This window comes from Mytilus trossulus, unplaced genomic scaffold, assembly GCF_036588685.1.
Source record: "Mytilus trossulus isolate FHL-02 unplaced genomic scaffold, PNRI_Mtr1.1.1.hap1 h1tg000210l__unscaffolded, whole genome shotgun sequence".
Classification (NCBI taxonomy): Eukaryota; Metazoa; Mollusca; class Bivalvia; order Mytilida; family Mytilidae; genus Mytilus; species Mytilus trossulus.
In genome coordinates this window covers 1,629,192-1,654,285 of record NW_026963310.1, presented here as the reverse complement: position 1 = coordinate 1,654,285, position 25,094 = coordinate 1,629,192, and positions in this window count along the sequence as shown.

The window sequence follows — 25,094 nt, the reverse complement described above, 5'->3', positions numbered from 1 at the left end:
TTCGGTACCAATTTTGATTGCTTCAGACAGTCTTTTGCACAAAAACAGTCTCTCCAGTGATATACATCATGTACATGGCATATGCTCCGATTGTTTTTTTGATACTTTTTAGATACGTTGATTGGTAAAAACATAAACACCTGACACCTTCCCCGAGTACTGAGTTGCTGTTTCTGGAAACACTTTCTTTTGCAGTTTTTCTTTCTTTTCAATAATGCAATTGTCAAACGGGAATAACTGAAAAAAAACACCTGTTTATAATTATATTACATTTCAACTAGTCACATTGTATATACTGTGTTGTATGTAGTACAGATTAAACCTTATTTAAATATCATTTTTCAGTTTTTGGTTTTCAATTTCAATATCTATATTTTCAAATGCACTTATAACGGTTATGAATCTGTACATCATCTAATTAAGTCATTCCGGAAAATAAAGAAAAAGGTGAGAGAAGATGTGAAACCAATTTGAGATTTGTCAGTCAAACATAACATAATTCAAGTATATTAATAATCAATAATGAAAAGTATAGCTTCATATATATTTCTATACAATTATCAAACATTTACGGAAAGTACTTTCAGGTCAGTTCTTTTTTGTAAAATTTCGCTCAGTAAACACCATTTCCAAATTTGTTTGATGTGTTTAATATTTGATATTGTTAGTTGATTAGGAACTTTCCGTTTGACTTTTCATATGAGTTCAGCATTTTTGTGATTTTACTTTAAACTTTTTTCTAAAAATTAAGCTTACGCTGTGCTGTTACCACACAGTTCCAGCTCAGGAGGCGGTTTAGGTGACTTCAAACATGCTTAATGTCTGCGCAGACGAAAACAATTAAAAAAGTTGTGCCCTGGAAATAAAAAGAAAGTATAATCAAAACAAGACGAAAAATTTATGTTGCATAAAGATAAAAAAAAAATAAAAAAATACGAGAACATAACGAAAAATACACCAAACGATGAAACAAACCATGGCATAAGTTAGTTGAAATGAAGACAACATTTACTAACAAAAAAAATCATTTGTGTGTTTGTATATTTTGTAAATGAGTCAACATGTTAAAATGGAAAACAAAACACAATCCATTCAACTGTATCCAGCATCTTCATCTGACGAATCACAGCAAATATATAATGTTCAGAAAGATAGGTAAAAGTCAATGTTTTAGAAACATGTTCAGCTTGTCAACTACTAATATTGCATTTTGTGTTTAGTCCCAAATTAAACAAGATATTAGATTAGTATTTTCAGAAATATACACTTAATAGTTACATATGTAATACAAAGTGAACATAATGTGATTTGATAATAATCATTCTTGACAATAAAAGAATTATTGCCTCATCAAAACATATCATCTAATGATTAAGATAAAGCAGTGGGTGCTAACTCATCACGTATCTGGTGGTATGGAAATAAGTTTTAATTTATTGTACAAATTTGTGATAAGAAAACTTTGGATTAAAACAGACAGATTGAAATGAGAACACGAGGTATCAAGCTAAATTGATTAGTGCAACATGATAAGATGCTGAATATAATGTAAATAGCTATCACATTAGTTCTTTAAGGTCAACTTAGGCATACTGAAGTTTGAAATGATAGCACAATGTTCAACATATACACCCAAATGATTCTAAAAGTGATAAGCTAGAATGATCTCAGGTGCTCCGGAAGGGTAAGCAAATCCTGCTCCACATGTGGCACCCGTCGTGTTGCTCATGTCATAACAAATCCGGTAAATAATCTAATTCGGTAGGTCACAATTATGAAAGGGAAGAGGATTGTTGTTACGACGTTTGGAACATATCAGATATCATTTGTGAAACGATTTTACCATAAAAATCAACCAACTCATGATGACATCCATATACATCGTAATTTGCGAAGGGTTGATTTCAACTTCACCATTTGGAACTCTTGGTTTAATAGCTTGCTTGTAAACAGCAACCTTCTATCAAGCAAATCATTATAGGAAATACAAGCACGGGAATATCGTATCAATTGGGACATAAATGCTGGTCCTGCTGAAATGTTGCTACTAAGACATTGAAAGTTCACAATTGGAAAGATGAAATTCTCTTTTGTCGTAAAGTTTGGTTTTCAATCTACCCTCATTGTCAATTTCTAGATGTAAGTCAAGATATATGCAGGTGTACATTTACTTTTAACAATTTTGAACATAGCCGTTTGTGTCCTATAGTTGTTAAATCCTGTGTCATGTTTGTCTCTTGTGGAGAGTTGTCTTAATGGCAGTAATACAGCATCTTCTTTTTTATTGCAAGTACGAGTATATTTGTATATTTTCCTTTGCTATAATTTTGCTATTTTTTATTGTATATTAAGATCTGAATGAGAAAACATATCGCAACGGTCAACCGACTTTTACAAAAAATCACTGGAAAATTTGACATCCCCAGTTATCAAACCTTTTGATACAACATTCATATTAATCAGGACATTGAGTACAATATTAAACAATTAATATCTTCTTCTTTAAATGAAATGTCAAAGAACCTACTCAAAGACTTTCATCATTCATTTTTTTCTTTCTGGAACAGGTTTTCCTGAAACTTGTGGGAGCATACGTGGATTTAAAATCGGATTTTCCATACCTAGATCTCTTATTAACTATAACTGCCTACATATGTTTTATCAATGTTATTCATTGATTGCTCGTGATTCGATTAGTTACTGTTTATTGAATTCTGAAGTTTTTCATTTTGTATTCGATTGAAAATTAACAGTTTTTTACATCTTGATAGTTTAATTTTGTTGGTAATGAATGTTTCATTAGTAATCATATAACCCTGCTCGTATCAGGGAAAGTGTTATGTACAACAGAGTTAACCATACATAATTAAAGGCAACAGTAGTATACATGTACCACTGTTAAAAACTCATAAATTCATGAAAAAAAAAAATCGGGGTAACAAACGAAAATTGAAGAAAACGCATTAGATATAAAAAAAAAAAACAACGACACAACATTAAAATGTAACACACACAGAAACGGACTAAAATAATTATAAGCATTAGACAAAAACCTATGAGAATAACAAATATAACATCAAAACCAAATACATGAATTTGGGATTGATAAGTACCGTGACACGTCTTATATTAATGTGAATTCACACTCAAAAATAAAAAAAAATCAAATAAACTGAAAAGTTATATATTCAACAGCAATTATAGTATATAGAATTATTTATTTACAAATTTATTTAGCATACAATCCATCTTTTTAAAGATGACTTTTTTAAAGAGTTTGACTGTCCCTTTGGTATCTTTCGTCCCTCTTTTATGTTCATATCTTAGAACAAATATAACAATGGTGAATACATGTTCGTTTTAATAAAGCGTATTAATTGTTCGTTGGTGAACATAAAAAATTCAATGAATCAGCGATCAAATACACAATATGTTGGTAATCAAACCCAGAATAAGCAGTTATTTTAAATAAAACAAGCAATAATTACTTATTACAACATTTATTTGTGAATATCCAGCTTTATCGGTCAGATTATTCAAACAGTTAGATAAACATAATAAGATACAACTATTTAAACTTCGATTTCGATGAATCGTAAATACATATTTAATATACCACATTAGATAAAATAACGACAGTGGTAACAAGGATACGTTATGGTATATATATTACAATTATTATGTCAAGATTTATTATTCGAACAAAAAACACAGTTTGTCACGTTCCTTCTACAAATATACTCATTAGTGACGCGTGTAGCAAAAAGGTTAAAAAGTCAGGATAAGAACAAGTAAAATTGGAACACAGAGAACATTTATAAATGCAACGATAGTATACCAGTGTTCAAAAGTCATAATTCATTTGAGAGATAACAAATTTGGATTACAAATAAAACAGAGGGAAACGTAACAACTATAATCAGTGATAAGAGAAAAACTGAGGAACAACCAAAAACCCTGATGTGCATCAAAAACAAACACCACGATACATAAACACGATATATTTGAAAACAACTGATACATAACGGAAGATGATATCATGAGAAGGCGAATTAAGCCAATTATATTTGTAAGGAAAAAAAACTTGACAAAGCGTCAACATTTTTTGTTTATTTCTGAGATTTAAATTTTGTATGATAAATTCAATGGTACAATGTGTATACGTCTCTCGCATTGACACTTCTACATAAGAGACGTCAATCGTTGTTTTCCTCAACAATAAAGAGGCTTCAATAAATATTAAAACTTCTTTGTAAGCCTTGTCTAGCTTCAGTAATGAAAAAATGAGAGAATCAACGATCTTTCAACAAAATTAACTATCCTACTCAATAAAACCATCAGAAAATAAGACAACCACTGCCAATAGTTTGTTGCCAGACAAACCTTTGCAATTGTGTACTTGTTATACTTGTCATCAATCAATATTTCGCAGATCTTTTATTGTTTTGTTTTGATTTGATTGTTTTTTTTTGTGTTTTTTTTTTATTTGATTGGGGTTTATTTTTGTTTTCAAATTGTTGGTTTTTGTAAGAATAACTGGTAAAGAAGTCTCGAAGGTTTAGTGTGTGGTTTAAAGTCTACATACTTCTCTAGTTTTCACCACTATAATCTGTGGTTACGTTATTGGAGAGACAATCATCATTTTTCTCCCTCCCTCCCTCCCGTTGGTCGAAAAATGACCTATAGTTGTTAATTTCAATTTTGTATGGTCTTTTGTTGAGATTTGTCTCAACGGCAATCATATCTCATCTTCTTTTTCATATTTTTATAGATACATACACTGTGTTTTTATTATATTTGTTTCTATATGTATCCATCAGGCTTTGTCAATTGATTTTAACAGTTTCAGTAGATGTTGTACTGTTACACTTCTGTTCCAGATTAGATGATTGTTAAGCGCTCGGTAACAAATTTAACCCTGCTACATTTTGCATGCATGTGCTTGTTTCAAGTCAACCTGTCATGCTGTACATGTAGTTGTCGTTTATTGCTATAAAAAGTAAAACTTCTAAAATACTGAACTCCGATGAAAAGTCGAAGAGGAAAGTCCCGATTCAAACGGCATAATCAAAAGCTCAAATACATCAAACAAATGGATAACAAATGGAATATTCCTTACTTGGAACACGCATTTTCTTATGTAGAAAGTTTAATGTTACATATTTGTTCATTATTTTGTTTGCTTTTGAAACATTCGTAAACCACCGATCCTTCCTTTAATATAAATTTATGTACTGCCTTCGAGAAAAAATGTCCTAATTGATTTACCATGTAAATGATATATGTATAATATAGTCTTTTTTTTAGATTGTATATTCTTCTATAACGTAGACTTAATTAAAGATATATTTCATTTCATGTAACAAAAATGGTGATTTCCTGCTTCTGCAGAGGATGAACTGTGCGTCTACAAAGTGTACTGACTTGACATGTGTGTCCTCTGTGTGTTTAGGAATAATAACAAAACACGTAGTACATGTAACACGAACAGAACATATTACGTAAATTAATTAACTGCTACCTGATTTATCAATTAGTTTTGTTGCTCCAGTCTTTTTGTACTTGATCATTTGTGAAGAATCAGACTAGATTGTATTTTTGAGCTGTATCAAAAAACTAAAACTAGAACGTACATTACAAATACCACTGCACTTGGAACAAAAAAAACGCCATTAGATGAGGAAAACACTATTGTGACAGACAAACATCCATCAGGCAAGAAAGACCCAAAAAAATCAGAAGAAACAAAATCACTTGGGAACCTTCTTCAAGGAAGATCTATATAGTCTAAATTAATATTGTTCTGCAATCACGATCATTTCACCCTAACATGTTAAGTTCAAATCCAACACAATCTAAATCCGTATGGCTTCTCTCTTAAATTACTAAGTTTTCCAGCAGGCCATCGATGGTTCTCTACCAGTCCACGGATACCTACAACAATACATCCATATACATCAAGTTGTGTCAAACACGAAATATTTATCAAAATAGTCATATAAAATATCCAAAAACAGATTATTTTAGATTCAGATTAAAAAACAATTCAAACAACATATATCCAATGTGTGCTACACAAGTTTTTTTGGTGATCATAGTCATAAAAATCTTTTGTGGTTATCATAAGGCATTGCGATGTATGTCTTAGTGAGATGACACATCAACGGTTAATTGGTCTAATCGTATGCATTGCTTTTCGCCGATGACGTAATGTCATATACAAAACATGGTTTGAACATAATTCAATTTCTATACAGAACTGTCACATTTACAATGACGTGACGTTCTTTGTTCTTTTGTTGAAGAATAATTAGATGCTAAAAGTGGGGACAAATGCTTGCTACAATTTGAAAAAAATTAAAATATACTGTTATATTGTTATTATCAATGTCCGTGAGTCTAAAATAAAACTTGTTAATTGTATCATATATGTTTTTGCAATAGTTAGCACTGAAATAAAAGTTTGCCTAGTGTTTGGTTGTAAATAAGAATGCACTTGACTTTTTAACAGGGCCGCTTATATTTGTTTTATTAACAATATCAAGCAACACAATATGTTTTATTCCATTTTGCGCTGTAAAACTTTTTCTTTCACCAGACAGCAAAACAAAATCATAATAATCAGATATATGAAACTCCGATCAGCAGCCTAGGAAGGAAGGTTGTTATTTCATCACCAAAGCACAACAACTTCATTTATTATAACATGTATAACCATTCATACAACAATAAATGGTATCAATAATATAACAAAAAACGACCGCTTCTGAAACATGTAATTAACACACATAGCACTGATACGTATTGCTACATTTCAAGCATCATCGACAACAAGTCATTTTAATTGTAAACCTTTTAAATACATGTAATCTATAGTACGTAATACAGAAAGATGTTACAAGATCATATTGAATATTGAAATCTATATTTAGCTCTACTCGATAGACACTCTTATGCGTTACATGTTGATTTTCGTGAATAATTGTATATTACATTTTTAAAATTCACCAATAAGAACCCGGATGACGATCCTTGTTTTATATATTTATATTGATTTCTATTGTTATTGAAAAACAAACATCGTGTTTTTGACCGTTGATCTCCATCAGACTGATGTTCAGGTATAAATTGCTTCAATTAATTGAAGACATTACCGTACATCCTTCTTACAGCCACGTGTTTTAAATATTGAAAACTTGAAATTTTAGTTTCTTAATAAAAACGTATATTCATGATATAAGACATCGCAACAAGTGAATATTTATATAGTAGAGCTGCTTCTCTAAAAGAAGGAAAACATATGACAAGTCAAATTATAACTTTTATCACTGTAAAATATAAAAATTCTGTGATAAAGTCAGTATCAAAAACAAACAGTCCTTATTCTGTTGATCGGTAATTTAAAAAAAAGAAATCACTACAATATTAGAGATATTAAAAAAACGAACTGTTTTCCGTCGAATAATGGCGAATCACACTTGACGTCACAGGCTGCACTACGTCATTTGAAACTTTGTCACAGTGCAGTAAACATGGCGTTCTCTTGCACAAAGTATTGAAAAGGAATTATTGCATGCGTTTCATTAATATTCTGCTTTGGACATGACATTAACAATGGCAAATATAATGGTAGCATACCGGTAAGTCAAGTTTCTTTATTTTTCATAAAGCATTATTATAGTGATAGTCAGAAATGAGAATGATACGATATGAATCAACAGATTTTTCATCCATCATCATTTCGAGTTCAACAACAAGTTATAATTATTTTTACTAAGTTTAGTAGATAAAATTACATTTATTTTGTCATTATTTGCTCAGTGTTGGACGGATGGACGAAAACACAAATGGACGTGACCGAGTCACTTTCCGGCTTCGGAGGGAATGCGGGGATGCAATGTCTCTCCAATAGATTTAAAAACAAATTAAAGTTATGAAAGTTAAAGAAGTATCTGGACTTTACACCACGAAAAAATACCTTCGAGATTTCCTTGAAAAAAACAAAAAAAACAATCAAATCAAATCAAAACAATATAAGTTTAGCGAATATTGATTGTGTATAACATGTATAACAAGTACACAATTGAAAGAACTTGACTGGCAACACTAGCATTCGCACTTGTTGTATTTTTTTCTGATAGTGTTATTGAGTAGGATAGTTGTTAGGTTGATTCACTCATCTTTTCATTACTTAAGAAACACAAGGCTAACAAATATTTTTTTTTATATTTATTTAAGACTTTTTGTTGTTAACAAATATTATTACTCATTTAGGTAGACGTGTTAATGAAAGACGTATACAAATTATACCAACACAACATGTCACAGAAACCCAAAATTAAATGTAGCCACTTATAAGATAATCGAATATTGATTGTGTATAACAAGTACACAATTGAAAGGACTTGACTGGCAACAATAGCATTTCACTTGCTGTCTTTTTTTTCTTGATAGTTTTATTGAGTCGGATAGTTGTTAGGTTGATTCACTCATCTTTTCATTACTCAAGAAACACAAGGCTAACAAAGAGTTTTTATTATATTTATTGTAAACTTTTTATTGTTAACAAATATTATTACTGTTTTATGTAGAAGTGTAAATGCAAGACGTATACAAATTAAACCAACACAACATGTCACAGAAATCCAAAATGAAATGAAGCCACTTAAAGTGAGTGAACAAATATATTTGTAAGGAATGAATTGATTGTTTTTGCAAATAACTACTCATTTTTTTTCAAACATTAATCTTCTTGAATCTATTGTGAAATTACTCTGATACAAAAATATGATAACAAATAAATTTAATATACAAATTAATTGATAAGATTATGTTAGAATGACATATACGTTATTTTCCTTTTTTCTTTTCCGTGTCTAATCAAAAACTAGATTTACCTTATCAAGTACTAGTATGCCAATATTCCTTTAGTTCCAAACTACAGTAAGTAATAAATTATAAAACTTTCGATTTTTCATGCAATAGATTGCATACAGATTCACATTAGGTCACCCCGTCATTGTCAAATGTATGACATAGTCGGTTAATGTACATATTGGACGCTTTGTCGTCTGTATTCCCCCATACACATATTGTCGGCTTCAACCTCTCAGTAATATATATTTTTCGATAGCGAGTTATTTACGTGCAATAGTGACATAAACCAACTAACATTGACTAAATAGATATACCGAATCTGCCGAAGGAAATATGCAGACTTTTCAAAATGGCCGCCGTTGCCATGAAAACATAAAAAAAATGTCAAAACAATCTAAATACTCTAAACTAAAAATGTTCATTTGCATGTGTAGATGCACTCTTTGTCTTTGATTTTTTTTTAAATGCTGCCGCTTCCCTGACAATTGAGGAAGGTTGCGAACCGTTATGGCTAGCAATTATAATTCTAGTATTGGTTTTGTTATCAGTAAATTTAAAACTAACTAATTAATATTGTTATATACATATATATACATATACTTATTCATGGATCTACAATATGTCGATATCTGTATCTAGGCATTGCACAAGGTAATGTTTTTCTTTTACTTTTTATGACGTCTTGACACTAAATTCATTGGATGATGGATATGTACGGATTGATCATTTAGTCTTAGATGTATAATTTTTCCTTTCGTTGTTAGTAGCTTTGAACTATCTGTCAGTAACTGTGTGAACTCTCAGATCTGTGTCTTTCTGTGTACCCGGTCACGTCTACTCTGTAAAGAATTTGTACTTGTATCCAATTGATGAGTTAAACCTTTTTAACTGAATAGGATAGTTCGTTCTTATGATGTACTGTTACACCACTGTCCCAGGTTAGGGGTAGGGCTGGAATCCCGCTACAATTGTTAACCCTGCCATATTCTGTAGGTTTGTGCCGGTTACAAGCCAGGAGCATGTTATTCAGTGGTTGTCGTTTGCTTATATGTTACACGTTTGTTTTTCGTTCATTTGTTGAAAATAAATTAGGGCGTTAGTTTTCTCGTTTGAATTGTGTTACATTTTTTTATATTTAGCGATCCAACTTAAAGTATTGTTGTAAAAGGTTTTGAAATACTTACATGTGGCACATATAATATCATATTCAGGTATTATACAGCTTTTATCATATATCTATGGAAGAGTGTTTGTTTTTGTTAAACTTCAGTGTTCCTTTTGTTTCTTTGTTTTAAAGTTATGTTTGATTTGCTTCCTACAACTTTAGTTTGTAGCCTGAATTTGTTTTCTCTCAATAGAGTAATGAATTTTGAACACTGGTATACTACTGTTTACTTTTTTAAAGTCCTCTATGTTTTTCTATTTTATTTGTACTTTTCTTGACATTTTAACCTTTTTGCCACAAATGCGTCACTGACAATTCGAATGCGAAAGGAACGTGACAAACTGTGTATTTTTTTCAAAACCAAACAACTGGTATCTTTAAAAAGGCTTGTTATAGTAATTATTAAATATTAACCATAACACATCCTTGTAATGATGGTCATTTTTTAATGTGATAATCACCTTATGACGTATCTTACCGATATGACTAGACAATCTCAAAGACATATTGTAATAGTCATATTTTTTATTTATTATACCTGCTAATTTTTATCAACTGATATTTGATCGCTGCTTCCTTGTGATTTCTCAATTCATCACCCGATAATTCAATATGTTTATCAAACATAACGTGTATCTTTAATTGTCATACTTATTCTCAGATCAAACAATTACCCTTTCCATTTGTTATATGTCTTAAATATTTAATCACTTTTGAAAGAATACAGTTCACTGAATTGTCCTCAAAAGAATTTCATAGGGAAAACACATACCTGTAAAGCCAAGGACATATTGAATCCAATCAATTAATTAAAGTGTAATTATAGTCTCCGTCTTAACTCTGGTTATACTTAATATGTTTGAAAAATAATAACTTATTAGTATATGTCGATGTATTGTAATAAAGCGATTGTGTTTTCATTGTACGATTCCGTGTGTTTTATCTTTGATATCCCTTAAATTGATTGATTGATTGATTGTTGGTTGCTTTACGCCGCATTAGCATGATATCCCTTTGATATTCTTGTGTGTTAATGTCAATTTAACTACGTCATCCCGTTTCCGGGACCAGATGAGATGTTCGTGCGCATGTGTAGCTTCAGTTCGTAGCTTTATTTCATAGAAGGCAGACGTGGTCTGTAATTGTAGCTTCTATAATGAAATATTTTATCACAATAACTACGAGGTAGTTATTTTTTTTTTTGTTGTTTAATATGTAAATAAACTCGAGGGGTTTATTGTTTATATTATTTTTTTTATATTTTTCTCTGTTGTAAATTTACGATAAATAGACCGTTTTACGGCAGTTGATATTTTTTGGTGTAAACAATGGCGGATGCCATGCTCTCGAAAACTGATTCAAAATCCTTGAAGAAAGGTTCAAGTGCTTCAAATGAGGCAAAAGGTAAAAATCCTAAAAGAAAATCATCCGGTGATGATTCTCGTTCAAAGAATGACGATACAAATGGTTGTAGTAGTGGTGCAAAAATTGTCAGCTCCGGCGAGGCCGGAACTGTTGCTTCAAGACTTAAAGGTCTGAGTCAAAATACTGGCGAAGCTAGTAAAGAGCCAACTTTAGCTGAGTTTTTTTTCAGTTCTGAAGAACATGCAACAGGAACAGAGTTCCCAAAAAACTGATTTTGTGTCTCTCAAGTCGATGGTCGACGAATTGTATTACGTTGAGCCTGAGGGTTACGATGAAAGCCAGGGTGCAGACCCTGAGGTTTATGATGAAAATAATAATGACAATAATGATCATGTTGGTGATACTGAGGTTGCAGAACCTCCAGCTAAAAAACAAAAAACTGTTGACAAAGAGGGTGACAATGTTTTTAAAGCTGCTGCTCAAGCTTATAGGTCAAAAGATAATGTTGATACAAGTGTAGATGACACTTTAGCTGACACGGTTAATGAATTTTTCCGTGAGGGAATATCTGATGAAAAATACAATGAACTGATGAAATCAGTAGCTAGACCAGAGAATTGTGTTTCTCTTACAAGGACTAGAGTAAATCAGCTCATTTGGGATTTACTCTCTCCTCAAACTAGATCTTTTGATTCGGTCATACAACAACATCAAGAGACTGTTGTTAAAGCATCATGTAACATTACAAAATTATTAAATATGTTGTGCAAACTAAAATCTGAATTGGGTGACGACTGTCAACAAGAAATGCAGTCTTGCATAGATTTGGGGATTGATTCCATAGCTTTACTGTCACAATATAAAAAGATGACTAATATAAAAAGAAAGGAATATCAAAGATTTGATTTAAGTCCTGAATATCATCATTTAAGTTCACCCTCAATTCCTTTCACTGACATGCTTTATGGTGACAATGTCCATCAAAAGTCGAAAGAAACTCAAGACATGAACAGACTTGGTCGAAATTTAAATAATAATAATAATGCAAGAGGTAGAGGAAATGGTTTTTCTCGAGGAGGTAGTTTTGGTAGAGGACGAGGTTTTGGTAGAGGCCGTGCAGGGTTTCGTCGTGGTGGATACAGAGGTGGTCGAGGCCGTGGTTACGGCGGTAGAGGCCAGTATTCAAATGATCAAGGTGGTTCAAAAAACTTGAGAGGTGTTCCAAGTTTCCTGAGGAAGTAAATTATGCTAAACAGGTAAGTTTAGCGGGTGTCTCTGATATTAAACCTTTTACAGCAGGTAGATTGAAAAATTATGTTGAAAACTGGCAAACAATTACTTCTGATAAATTTATTTTGGATACAGTTGAACACTGTCACCTTGAATTTATTGATAATTCAATACCCACTCAAAGTCTCACACCATATCAAAGAATTTTTGATAAAGGCCAGGAAAAGATTATAAATGACGAAATAGAAAATTTGAAAAAATTAGGTGTAATAGTGGAAGTTAAATTTGATACAGATCAATATATATCTCCAATTTTTACAGTTCCAAAGAAAAATACAAATGAGCATAGAGTGATTCTTAATTTAAAAGAATTGAATAAATTTATTATTCCCCATCATTTCAAGATGGACACTTTTGAAATGGCTTTAAAATTGGTGAAACCAAATTGTTTTTTCAGTTCAATTGATTTGCGTCATGCATATTATTCTGTTCCTATAGCAGAGGAACATCAGAAACTATTACGTTTTATATGGAAAAACACTATTTTTCAATATACCTGTTTACCAAATGGTTTGCTATCAGCACCTAGAATCTTTACAAAGTTAATGAAGCCTGTTTTTGCAACTTTACGGCAATTTGGTTATATGAATGTAGCTTATATTGATGACTCTCTTTTGCTTGGAGATACTGAAGATGAGTGCATAGAAAATGTACAAAATACTAATGATTTAATGGAGTGGCTTGGTTTTATAATTCATGAAAGAAAATCTGAGTTCAAGCCTGCTAAACAAATTGTCTTTTTAGGCAATATTATTGATTCTGTATCTATGACAGTTGTGTTGCCAAAAGAAAAAGTAGAAAAAATTGTATTAGAATGTCAGAATCTGATCAAGAAAAACGTAGCTAGTATACGGTTAGTTGCCCATGTTATAGGCTTGCTAATATCCACTCTTTCAGCTGTGGATTTTGGTCATTTATATTACAGAAATTTAGAAATTGAAAAGATTCAGGCTTTAAAATTTTCATTTGGGAATTTTGATCAAAATATGACTATAACATTTGCCATGAAAGCAGATTTAAAATGGTGGGTTGAAAACTTACATTGTCAGAAAAGAGTCATTAATAGGAAAAATCCAGATTTTTCTATGACAACTGACGCCTCATTAAAAGGCTGGGGTGCTTTATTTAAAGACCAAAAAATTCAAGGAAGATGGAATGATGTTGAGCAAACTTATCACATAAATGTTCTGGAATTGTTAGCCATTTCTTATACTCTGAAGGCTTTTTGTAAACATTATTCAGATATACATGTGAAGATTTTTTGTGACAATTCTAGTGCAATTGCTTATGTTAACAATATGGGTGGTATAAAATCCAAGCAAATGAATGAAATAACCAAACTTTTGTGGGTTTGGTGTATTGAAAGAAATATATGGATTTCAGTAGAACATATTCCTGGTAAATATAACGCTGCAGATGTTGAATCAAGAAAAATTGACGATCATTTAGAGTGGATGCTTGATAAGCAAGTTTTCCATAAATTAGTGGAGATTTGGGGTACTCCAGACCATGATTTATTTGCCTCTAGATTAAATTGTCAAGTTAAGAGTTTCTCGTCGTGGAAACCTGACCCTGAGGCAGTATTTGTAAATGCTTTTAGTATTTTATGGTCTGATGAGGTATTTTATTATCTTTTTCCTCCTTTTTCTCTAATTAGTAGATGTCTACAGAAAGTTCAGAAAGACAGTGCAGAGGTTCTGATGATTGTACCATTTTGGCCGACTCAGGCATGGTATCCAGTTTTACTAGAAATGTTGATAGACTTTCCAAAAATGTTGCCTCGAAAGAAAAGACTTCTGTCCATTCCAGGAACGGAAAAGATTCATCCTCTTCACAATCAGTTAAAGTTTCTTGCTTGTCGGTTATCAGGAAAAATTTGGAAAACCACGGCATTTCAGACAAGGCTTCCAAAATCTTTTTGGCGTCTTGGCGAGACAGTACGAAAAAGCAATACTCAACTTATGTCAAGCAATGGTTCCGTTTCTGTAGTAAAAGGAAAATTGATCCACTTCAACCAGCTTTAAATGAAGTCTTAGATTTTTTAACAGTGCTTTTTGATAAAGGATTAAGTTATAGTACGATAAATTGTGCAAGATCTGCATTGTCAGCCTTAGGAATAATGTTTAATGGAGTGACAGTTGGCTCTAACGCTACAATCATCAGATTTTTAAAAGGTGTTTATAATTTGCGACCTTCAGAACCTAGATATAGTGAAACTTGGGACGTATCTAAAGTTTTTAATTTTTTACGGAAGTTATCTCCCGTAAAGTATATTTCGTTGAAAGATTTAACATTGAAGTTAGTAATGTTAATTGTTTTATCCACGGCTTGTAGGACACAGTCGTTGTTTTTGCTATGTTTAGACAATTTAGTTAAAGGAAAGGATAGTTATACTTTGTTTTATTCAGGTTTATTAAAACAGAATAGGCCTGGGTTTAATGTACATTTTGTTGAACTTTTTGCTTATCCTCCAGATAGGAGATTGTGTGTTTTTACTGTTTTAAAAGAATATTTGATGAGAACAGCTCAAGCTCGTGGTAATAGTCAGAAACTTTTTATAAGTTATGTGAAACCGTTTAAAGCCGTTTCAAGAGAAACAATTAGCAGATGGATCAAAACTGTGATGTCAAAATCAGGAATTAATTTAAAATCTTCTTCTTCGCATAGCGCTAGATCAGCAGTTGTTTCTAAGGCTTTCCATAATCTGATTCCTGTGGAATGTATTTTACGAAGAGCTGGTTGGACCAGTGAAAAGACTTTTGCTAAATTCTACAAGAAGCCGATCGAGTCAGATGAACAACGTTTTCAGAGAGCTGTTCTGAGTACATAGAACTTTTTTTTTTGTAAATGAACTTTGTATATAGGAGGGATATATTTGTTTTTTTTTTGGAGGTTTTTAATATAACTTTTTGACTTATCTCAGGGCTTGTGCTCTTTGAAGTCTCATCTGGTCCCGGAAACGGGATGACGTAGTTAGATTCCAAAACTAAACGAGACTTACCTTGGTAAAAGTTGAAGTTCAGTTGGAATTTAACGTAGTCATCTTTAGTTGTAGGGATCAGATGCCCTCCCGATATCCCTCCCTCTTTTTTGTGATGTTGTACTTAGTACTTTTGTATGCACAAACCCTTCGACTTTGAAGACTGAAGCTACACATGCGCACGAACATCTCATCTGATCCCTACAACTAAAGATGACTAGGTTAAATTCCAACTGAACTTCAACTTTTACCAAGGTAAGTCTCGTTTAGTTTTGGAATTATTACCTCGAGTTCTGTTATCTTATCGTTATTATCGTCCTGGGGTGTTATCGCAAGTGATTTTAAGACCTACATGACGACTGTTGTGATATTACAGCTAGTTAACAAGGTTCATTACTCCCTACATTCGAGTGTTTTTTTTACCTCTTTTAAAGAATTGTCTGATTGTATAATATCGTTGAATAGTATTGAAAGGTAAATGTAGAGCTAATTGCGAGAGAAAAAAACAACAGCAAACAAACAAGAGAACAAAGTTATCTTAAAATTCAATTCTTGTATTCGTTTATAATGTGTACCTATTGGTGACCTTCTACTGTTGTTTTTTATTTGGTCGGTTTGTTGTCTCTTTGACACATTCCCCATTTCCATTCTCAATTTTACATATACAAAAAATTGACTAACCACAAAAATAACAATCAAAATCAATCAAACGTATTCATGAACATGACACTGATAATACCATTGGCTAAATATGAATATAGATCGACAGATAAACCATTAAATAAAAACTTAGAGACAAACACGCATCCACACGAATACAATTTGCTCCATAGGGATATGTCGATACTGTTTGAATATATATTCAAGAAAAAAAGCGTTAAGTGTTTACCGTGTTTTCGCACTGTCATACAAGTGAACGGTTTAGCTTGCTATACAACCAGGACTAAGCTACAATTTTCAACAAAAGAAAATGCATGTGCCTTGTTAGGAATAGGACAGTTGTTATTCCTTCGTTTTGTATATCTGAGATTTTGGTTTTGCCAATTTATAACGTACATTCTGTTTTGAATTTTCCTCGGGGTTTAGTATTTTTTGGATTATTCTTTTTCTTTATAGTGGGGTATTATGATTTGAACTTGTACGATCAACCAAACATTTATGTTAATATATTACTTCAGTTCTGTCATCATACAGCGTCTGTATTATCGACATCAGATCTTATACAATATTGCATATCTTTAAAATTATAACATGAATCTTTCTCATCAAATATCTGTTTGTATTGTCGCATGAAGATTGTGGACAATATCACATCAACATTGAAGATCTTTTACTAACTTCCTAATATCCCATTATCAAAACAACATTATGGTTGCATGTTGTATTACAACTACTGCTATTTTCTCCCGATTACGGACAGGCATATGTTAATTTTCAGGAGTATATTGATGCTAAGTTTGTTTGGCATTTGCAAATATTTTCAATCAACATTCATTGCCAGAATTGTTATTGTTATTGGTACTGTACAAATATCTATAAATAGATGGACAGTATGCTAATTAAATTCGTATATACATAAATCTGTATAACGAAATTGGTGTTGAATCTATAACTTCAAATATTCTATGTATGGTTAATTATGTTGTACATAAAACTTTTCCGAATAGTTTCATAGGAGGGGTAAGTGAAAAATGAAGATGTAAAAATTGTTATGTTACAAACATACACAAAAGGTAAACTAAAGAATTTAATAACGCTATATTACAGTAACTAATCGAATGACGAGCAATCAATGAATTATATCGATAAAAAAGTCAAGTAGGCATTTATAGTTCATAAGAGACATAGGTATGGAAAATCCTTGAACAAATCTAATTATACTCCCACAAGTCACAAGAAAACCTGTACCAGAGAAAAAGCTTAATGAGAAAAGTTTTTGAGTACGTTATTTGACATTAAAGCAAAGAATAAGATATGCATCGTCTAACATTGTACGCAATGTTCTTGTTTCATGAATACTTTGTATTCAAATGAAGATATGCATGTCTAATATTGTATTTGTATTAAAAAGGTTATATAACTGGTTATGTCGACTGTTCTAGTAAGTGTTTTTTCTGTAAAATGTCACTATGTTGATTCACCATTGCGAAATGTTTTCTCGTCCACATGCTTTTTTTTTTATACAATACAAGATAGGCACAAAATAGACAAGGAATACATATACTCTCACTGGCTATAAATAAAAGATGTTTTATTATAATCATGATAATTGACAATAAGACAACTCTCTACAATATACCAAAATGACACAGAAATCTAACAACGTAAGGTCACGTATGGCAATGTTCATAATTTTAAAAAAGTAAATTGTCACCTGCATATATTCATTATATGATATGCGTTGGATTCAATGTTCTATGAATATTACATTAAACTCAGTTTTATAACACATGTCGCACTTAGTAATTAAGCTTCATCCCTCGTGTTCTCTTTTCAAACTGTCTGTGTCAATTTTGAGTATTTTGTCACAAATTTGAACAATGAATTAAACCTAATTTTGAAACCTCCAGATACGTGATGAGTAGCACCCACTGTTTTAATCTCACCATTAGATGATCTGAGGCTGTATTTCTTTCATTGTCATGATTAATTATCATCAAATCACATTATTTTCACTTTTTATTACAAATGCAACTATAGACTGTCTATTTCTAAATATATTATATAATTATATCTTATGATAACTTGGGACAACAAAAGAAAATTCTTACACAGCTTCTTCTACATGGGTTTTATTTCTGTACCCAAAATATGTAGTACTATGACTTTACTTTTAATATTAAATTACTTTAAAATTATTGTCATATTTAAGTACCTGTTTTTTTATACAGTACTTTCTTTGTATTTGAAATTTAAGTACTACAAATTGTGGGTTACATCGTTAGATATTCAGCATTTTAAAAGTTTGTCTATTTCAAATCTTTTTCAGATATGACTTTCAAACATGGATTACTGTGATCACTATTGGTATTATTTCTGTACCGAAAATATGTTGTACAAATCAAGTATTGTAAAATACAGGTACCTAAATATTACAATGTATTTAAAGTAATCAATTTTAGTGAAGAAATACTACCTAGGCAAAAGTAGCTGTGTAGAAGTTGAAATGTTTCTATAATATTAATTGTTTCTATTATTTAGTTTGATGTAAATGTGATCGGCTAAATTGATATTTTGAGAGAAACATTTGATTAAGAAATAAAACGAAACTTGCATATGCCTAATCGTTTACAAGTTAAACATAATTAAGTTAATAAATACGGTACATTTCTATTGTCTATTTTTTAAAAAGAGTCATCTGTTTTAAAGAGTGTATATATAACATCCATACTGTAATAGAGCAATCACTTATTCAGAGCATGATTTATATTATGTCAGTCAAATCCTACAAAAATTTTCTAGATGATATCTTTATTTATTATAAGTACATAATTGTTTTACATGAATCAGCCAAAAAATTAAATGAAAACCACGAAAAAGTATCCATTACTTGCTATTTAAAAAATAAAGGCAACAGTAGTATACCGCTGTTCAAAATTCATAAACCGATAGGGAAAAAAACAAATCCGGGTTAAAAACTTAAAATGAGGGAAACGTATCAAATATAAAAGAACTACGACACAACAGAGACACAACACCGAAACGTTACACGAAGAGAAACGAACTATAATGTAACAATGGCTATTTTCCTGAATTGGTACAGGGCATTTTATGAAAAAATTGTGGGTTGAACCTGGTTGTGTGGCATACCGAACCTCCCGCTTTAATAACAGTGTTAATTATAACATTAAAATTACAACATTACACGACAGGGTAACAATAAATAAGCAGATAAATGGGAGAAAATATAGGACAGAGAAAAAAACGAATCATAGCCATTCAAACGTAACAGGTTAAAACATATTTGTATGCATCAGACGCGCGCTACGTCCACACAAAACTATGCTCAGATGTAAAAAAATGATTGAAAGCCATAACAACTACCAAGTATTTCATTAGATAAATGATGAACACCAAATTTGTTAAAGTAACCTTTTTTTAAACTTATTTATAAACCATCGCCTTTCACGTACAGTCATGCATTGTATATGCGATTATATACAAACTACCAATTATACAGGAAGTAAGAAATTATCGAATAAATAGGTGTTCTGTAAAAATATGGAAAGCAGTTGTTTGACAATAACCTTGATAACAGTCATGTATAAGTAGATTAAGCATCGCTCTCACGTACAAACAGTCGTACACGAAGAGGAGAGTGCTTTACGTACGTAATATTGTCTTATATGATTGGAAATTAAAATATATCGTATTAGTTTTTTTTAGTCTTTGAGTATGTTTGCTTTGTTCATGCATCGTTGACAATGTAATGGAATTTGATGCGACTGTCATACAAGTGAGAGGTTTAGCTAGCTATAAAACCAGGTTCAATCCACCATTTTCTACATTATAAAATGCCTGAACCAAGTCAGGAATAGGACAGTTGTTATCCATTCGTCTGATGTGTTTGAACTTTTGATTTTGCCTTTTCCTTTTTAATTTTGCTCGGAGTTCAGTATTTTTGTGTTTTTACTTCTTTTTTTTCAACGGAAAAATAAAAAGGCCCATTGCTTCTGTATCGATTTTTTTTCTTCCGCTACAATTTTGTTCTACGCAGTTTTGTTATACATTCCGAATAATGGTTTCATGTTCCTGCTTCTCCAATCTTTAGAACGGCACCTAGTTTATTGAATATATTATTTTGTCGATAAATGAATATAAGAAATATAAGAAAAATATAAAACAATAAGGACGAACTCCGAAAAGAGTTAACTTTATTATAACTGCAAAAGAACTACAAACAAAATTTCTTCCGCTACAATTTTGTTCTACGCAGTATTGTTATACATTTCGAATAATGGTTTCATGTTCCTGCTTATCCAATCTTTAGAACTGCACCTAGTTTATTGAATATATTATTTTGTCGATATATAAATATAAGAAATATAAGAAAAATATAAAACAATAAGGACGAACTCCGAAAAGAGTTACCTTTAACATGTTTAATATAACTGCAAAAGAACTCAAAAATTGTACATTTATCACGTTATTAATGTAAGGTGGTAAATGTGATCCATAATATAAACGGTGGAATATTGGATCAATTTACCTTTAACTCACTTAAGATATTTTAATATATTTCATGATACAATTTAACAGTGCAAACACATTACCCGTAGCGAGTCAGATTTTCTGGATCATGTATTGTTCGGAGTCAGATGTTCTGGATCATGTATTGTTTGGAGTCAGATGTTCTGGATCATGTATTGTTCGGAGTCAGATATGGATGTTTGATGTAGTCGGTTGTATTTTGAGTTTTTTTTTTGTAATGGATTTGTCATTCAAATGCAGCATATAAATTATTAACAACATACTTTTTTTTCTAATAAATATAATATAAGTATATAATCATGTATTCAAGATTAAATCAGTAGACATCAAAGATATAGTGTAAAGAGGTCATACTAGGATCCCGCTAACATGTTTCACCCGCCACATTATTTATGTGTGTGCCTGTCCCAAGTCAAGAGCCTGCAATTCAGTGGTTGTCGTTTGTTTATGTGTTACATATTTGTTTTTCGTTCATTTTTTTACATAAATAAGGCCGTTAGTTTTTTCGTTTGAATTGTTTTACATTGTCTTAACGGGGCCTTTTATAGCTGACTATATGAGGTATGGGCTTTGTTCATTGTTGAAGGCCGTAGGGTGACCTATAATTGTTAATGTTTGTGTCATTTTGGTCTTTTGTGGATAGTTGTATCATCGTCAGTCATACCACATTTTTTTATATCATAAACTGTCTTAGAAAACATAACCTCATGCAAATACAAATTATGCGTATCGATAGGAAGTAGAACCATTTGTGTTATTAATTGTATATCAATACATATATACTGATTTTTAGATTATTGATATACTGAATTATATTATGTATGTCTGACAAATTTTAAATTGGTTTGACATCTTATTTTACCTTATATTTTCCGAAATGGTTGAACAGAAATAATGTACTGAAAGTACTTTATCCATAAGTGCATTTATGAAAATACAGATAAGGAAATTCTAATATTTAAACATATACTAAAGAAACTGTGACAATTTTGATATAATTTAAATATAAAAAGGTCGATTTCAGTTTTAAATTTCCTTTAGTCATTTTCATGATGAAAATAGGGACAACAACAGACCTTGAAAGGCCAGTACTCTGAGAAGGAATCAGGTGGGCAGTTTTTCATCAATATACCGATTCAATCAGTATCAAAGAAATACTAAAATGATATTTGCCTCAGCATAGTGTATTGTTTTGCAATTTGTGTACCATATGCCACGTAAATCACTAGAGAGATATTAAAAGTGTGCAAAAAACTGTCTGATGCAATCATTATTTTTATCGTATATCTTTTAATCTGTTTCGATTATGCGCTAATGATAATGTAAACGCGTTACTTTTAATCGCAAAGTGATCATGGGTTATAATCATATATCATTATCATAAAATAATGCTAAACCATTTAATATGAAATCACTTACCTGAAAACACCAACAAAATGCGTCATTCATTTTACAATTCATAAAAAATACTCCCACAAAGCCTCGTCCAAAAACATGTTGCATTTTTTTTTAATTAACATTCTTCGACTTTTAATCAAAACGTTGTGTACATAGTTCATCATATTGTGCACTTTTTGTTTTCTTTACAGTTGTCTATGTGTCACATTTTGCTCATGCATCATTCTCAATGTATTTATTGCAACTGTCGTACAAGTAAGAGGTTTAGTGCTATAAAACAAGGTTTAACCACAATTTTCTACATTTGAAAATGCTAGTACCAATCAGGAATATGACAGTTGTTGTCAATTCGTTTGATGTGTTTTATCATTTCATTTTAACATTTGACAGAGTCTTTACGTTTCAGTTTCAGTTCAGTATTAAAGATCACATAAACTCACGAAAATAAAAATAAAAATAATACCCCCCCCCCCCCTCCCCAAAAAAAAATGAAGAACGCTCTGTATTTAAACTTACACACAACTGTATATATTTTGTTTATTGATGAAGCCATGCAGTGATTTACAGTTGATTACATCGTCGTCCGTTTGTCTTTCCCACCACACCCTATTTCAACTAAAAAAAAGAGAACGATTGTTCAAGATACAGACATATAAGTCTCTACCTTGGTCACTGTTTCCTCCTTGAATATTTCAAATATAGATGCTTATTTCAAATTTCCAAAAATAGAAAATGTTACTTAAGATTTAATTTAGCATATAAAGACCTAACATTTTGAAATTTAATCGGAATCATTCACCAAAAGTTTATAAAACATAAAAGAGGAACGAAAGATACCAGAGGGACATTCAAACTAATAAATCGAAAATAAACTGACAACGCCATGACTGAAAACGAAAAAGACAAACAGAAAAACAAAAGTACACATGACACACCATAGAAAACTAAAGAAAGAGCAAAACGAACCCCACCAAAAACTAGAGGCGATTTCAGGAGCACCGACTTTTAAAAATCATGTAACATATCGAGTTTATTTGGCGCAAAATCTAAAGTATCAATGCAGAATACATAATCAACTATGTTGAGTTTTCTATTACATTTTAGTCACTCGAGAATATGACAGCATTTATATAATCTTTTATCCTTGAGATTAGTATGTTTGTCTCGTCAATACCCCATCAGTAATTACCTGTTATATGGAAATCAGGCCAGAAATAATACCATCATCTATAAGCACTCATACCACATCTTCCTATATCAATTGTCTCGTCAATTACAGATCAGAAATGACCTATTATGTGAAAATCCTGCAGGAAATGACAGACAATTCAGATGGCTAAGTGTCAATTAAAGTCGAAATCACTGCCGGAATGAAATACCACTATGATTCGATTGAATTGTAGAGTATGCTACGGCATTTTACTATAGCAAATTTATACAAGAATGATTACCATATTCACACACAATATGTTATTAGTTTTATAATGTCCGTGAACTTTTACAGTAACCACAAAAAAGTATGAAGGAAATGTTCATTTATTGTGATACATCACACCCACCACTTGTTACTCGTAATTTTTTTATGATAGGTGGTTGTTTCAGCAGTTCATGACAAGACATCATTTTAACAACACTTATTTATCTTTTTTTTCTACTGTTTTTTCTCCTTCCTACAATCCACATAAATCTTTAAATCTTCAATAAATAAACACAGGTTTTCCCGTTTGAAGGTGTTTTACACTAGTCATGTTTGGGTCCTTTATAGCTTGTTATTCGGTGGACATATATAAAAAAAGAAGATTCGGTATGATTGCCAATGAGACAACTATCCACAAAAGACCAAAATGACACACACATTAACAACTATAGGTCACCATACGGTCTTCAACAATGAGCAAAGCCCATACCGCATTGTCAGCTATAAAAGGCCCCGATGAGACAATGTTAAACAATTCAAACGAGAAAACTAACGGTTTTATATATGTAAAAATATGTATTATTCGGTGTGAGCCAATGCTATAATGGTTTTATTACACAAATTGTGACTGGGATGGAAAATTTTCTCATTGACATTCATACCACTTATCTACTCAACACAGATACCAAGAATACAATTGTGTTCGTCAGACGCTCGTCTCTACAAAGGAATCAAACAGATCCTGCTTCTGTCTTATCTCAAATACGTTTGGTCTACAATGTTTTTGGAAGGAAAACGGCGTTGTATATCGCTGTTATAGAAAACATTCGGATTTTTATTAGTATTGATATAGTGTTGAACAAATGATCACTATCTCGAGATATGTCATGTTTAAATATGATTGAAGATATACAGGATTATGTGATATGCAGGATGGATTTACTTAATAGCAGAACAAATCTTTACAAAGTCCACCTACATTTTAAAAAGTCTCCGTTATGCATTTAAAAGACAGACAAATCAATAGATACAGTGTCTGACTATTACAAAATCGTTATTTTCTGATTTTCTTATTGAAAAGTTTGCTTCCATGTTACAAATATGATCTGTTTTTATCAAGTTTAAATGCGTTATTAAGAAGAAGCAAATCCATTATCTTGTAGTATATAATAAAATTAACGGTACCAATTTTCTTGCACCAGATGCGCATTACGACAATACATGTCTCTTCAGTGATGCTCGTGGCCAAAATATTTGAAATCCAAAGCTTATATTAAAGATGAAGAGCTATAATCCAAAAGGTCTTAAAAGTATAGCCAAATCCGTGAAAAGAATCAGAGCTTTGCATGAGGGAGTTACATTCCTTAATTTATAATAATTCTAACATTTTG